The sequence below is a fragment of the Pteropus alecto genome, unplaced genomic scaffold, assembly GCF_000325575.1.
Source record: "Pteropus alecto unplaced genomic scaffold, ASM32557v1 scaffold7, whole genome shotgun sequence".
NCBI classification, from domain to species: domain Eukaryota; kingdom Metazoa; phylum Chordata; class Mammalia; order Chiroptera; family Pteropodidae; genus Pteropus; species Pteropus alecto.
In genome coordinates this window covers 41,499,267-41,502,719 of record NW_006494614.1, presented here as the reverse complement: position 1 = coordinate 41,502,719, position 3,453 = coordinate 41,499,267, and positions in this window count along the sequence as shown.

The following is a 3,453-nucleotide window of genomic DNA, read 5'->3' as shown; positions in this document are numbered from 1 at the left end:
TCAGTCCCCTAAGAATCCAGGAGAGTCATTTACTTGAGGATTACCAGGATTAGCAATGCACGGACTGTGGCTGTGGAGTAGGGCCCCAGGCAGGTGGACTGTGGAATCTGGGGGCTGAAAGGAGAGGCTAAGTCTCAGTGGTTGGATGGAGCCTGATCAGATCGGCTTACTCAACGGAACCCAGAAATGGTACCCTAGTTACATCCCTGGGGCTCTGTGTTGCCCATCTACTTTTGGTTTCGGTCCAAGCTGGTGAAGTATAGCATGATGGGGTGGGGCTAGAAGAGTCCAGGCTCTGGTGTGACCTGTGTTTTGCATCTCTTGAATTAAACCTGGAAAATTCCCTTCTTTCCCACCACATTAGTACAATCACCAGCCCTGAATGTGGGAGAATAAAGTAGGACCTTCCCATATGCCATGATTTAGGGTGACAGATAAATCACCCCACCCTGAGGAGACCTGCCACATGGCTTAACATTCCTACAGGACACCGTCCTTTAAAGCAAGGCATTGAAAACAGCTTGCAACAAAGCAAATGAGGTTTGGATGGTCTAACATATAAACCTTCTCAGTTATCAACATCTTATCGAATTAGTTTATACAATTTGCCCATTGGGACATATGAACTCTGAAAATAGCATTCTGGATTGGCTACTTTCACTGCAACCTGGGGCCCAAAATTTCAAATTTGCATTCTGGCATAATTCTGCCAATAATTATTCCAGCCATCACACTGAGACTTGTGTAGAAAGTATCAAAATATGATGATACCAAACACAAAACAGTCCACACTTTGTAGCCCACATTCCTCTGTTGGTTCAGAGGAAGCAAAAACCAAACCAAGATTGGGAAAAAATGTTTAAATACTGTGACCTCTCAATGATCCAAACCAGGGAAGGAGAGTGAGAAAGGTCGTGAAGAATTCAGAGTAGCAGATTATCCAGTATAGGAGTTGTTGTCTTTGTTCATGCTCATCCACCCCCTGACCCCCATCCCCGCAGGCGAGGCTTTCTGAATTCATCTTTGATTAGGCCAGTAGTTGATAACCTGGTCTGGACAATGCAGGTGTGTTCTGGTCTGTTCCTCCAGCCACACGGTAAGCCAGACAGGACAGCCTCTGTCCCAGCAGGGATAGAAGATGGCACTTGGGAAGATAAATTCAAAATAGGGGAGCGTTAGCAAGCCCATAAGACTTCGCAACCATACCACGTCCTCCAATATGGCTTTGTAATGAAACCGACATTTTAATCTCCAAACATATTTTTCAAAAATAAAATTAAAATAATATCTAAAAAGAATCCCAAGAATCCAAATGGGAGAAGAGACATACTCTTCCGCGTTGCCCAACCCTGCATCCCGAGTGACTTTCGGTTCCATGTATTAATCGTCAGGAGCGTACTGCCAGGGGCACAGGGCTTGAGGGGAGAGTTCGTTTCTGACTCAGCCTTTACCCACAGCCTCTCCCAGCCCTGAGACTACTCATGTGTGTGCACATGGGCTGGGTCAGCTTTTCCATACTCTCAAAGGAAGGGTGCCTTCTATCCTGCCAGAACGGTAAATATATGAAGGCTCGACACCTACGAAATAAACGCTTCTGTGTGAGATACCAAGGAGGATACTGAGATAACAAAACGGAAAGAAAATCCATGAATTCTTGGGGTGCTCTCACAACCAAGTCATGTCAATGACTATTACACCATAGGCTGGAATAGAGGTACTTAACAGGGATTGTAGGCACGTAGAGGAGGAAATATTTAAGTCTATCTAGGGAAGGGAGGGCTTCAAAGATAAAATTTTTGGCTACAAGTAATAGACTACTCAACTACACTGGCCTAAGTAGTAAAGATATTTATTATCTCATATAACAAGTATGGAGGCAGGAAGTGCAGGGTTTATCTGGATGCCATTAAGATCTAGGCTCCTTTCAGCCTAAGTGTGGAGAGAGAAGCCTTCATTTTACGTTAAATCTTCTCTATTGTGGATTTAATATGTATACCCTATTCTTATATTCATCATTTCTGATCCATCATTTTTGGATTTCTCCAAAGAACAAAATATATTACAGATTTTAAAAAATTTTTAATAACTCAGTTCAAACATGTTTCCTTTATTTATGCTTCCTGCATGAAACAATAACTTCCAGTTCTGTGGTAGTGATTATATACCCCAGATTGTCTCATGCATTGGTGAGTGAGCCTTTATAACAATTGTTTTAGAGAACAGAGATAATTTCTTTCCCATTCTAATACAAATGCCAAACTAGGTCAACTTCCTAAAAGTTTTAGGAAAAAAAGCAAGATTGCAATTTTTAAAAACTGCATGTATTTATTTGATTACACAAGAGTAATACATATGTATCTTAGAAGCTATGGGCAATTAAAAAGTCTGTACAAGATGGAGATGTAAAAAGAGACAAATGGCGTTATGCAGTGCACAACCTATGAGACCTTATGTGGCAACCTTATTCTGAACAGCAGAGCACAAAGGTAAAAAGCAACAATATTAACATTTTGCTAAGTTTCCTTCTAGTCTTTCTCTAAGTATATTGTATTTTTAAAAGATATGATAATATATACCCGCTTTAAACTTCTTTCACTTAACAGTTAAATACAAACATTTTAAATATTTAATTAAATAATCTTGAAAACATTATTCTCAATGGCACCATATTTTATTATTTTGTTTAACAAACAAATATTTTTTTATATGCCAGCCACTATCCTAAACTCACTGAAAATATTAATGCATGGAATCCTGCACAGATATCTTTGTTTGCCTCTCCAACACCGCTAACCTCTTTCACCCTCTTCTGTGCCCCTGAATACTGACCCGTATAGACTGCATCAACAAGCTTCTGTGCCCTCTCACTTCTCCTGGGTTTGGCCAATGATGACTTGTGGTAGATTGGATTATCATTCCTGACTTAACTCTTCCCCTCTCTCCCTATGTTAGGATTTGCCATGTGACTTTGCTTTCTGCTAGAGTCTATGTAATATAAATATCTCTACTTTATTTAGTTCAGGCTCAGTCACATGACATGCTTTGGTCAACGGAATATTTGCAGATTTGGCATGAGCAGAGAGGACTTGCCTGTTTAATTTGGCCTCTCAGCTGGTGGTTCCCAAATAAGAAGTCTACGAAGCTGACCTGAACCCAAATAATCCAAAACCTGAAGCAGAGCAGCCCCAGTCAACCTGGGAATGAGAGAAACAAATGTTTGCAGGTGGTTGCCACTGAGACGTGGAGTGATTTGTGTGCACCATGATTGCAGCAGTGGCAGGCTAATCATAGATGTCTCAGAAGGAGCCTGGAGAATGAGGTCACTGTATTTATGAAGGGTTACTGTGCTTTCATCAAAGGTCACAGCTTCTCCTAGGCTCCCTCTCTCTCCATGTTCCAATAACCACCCAACTACTCCCTGTGACTTCCCACTATTACTAACCCAGAGCACTG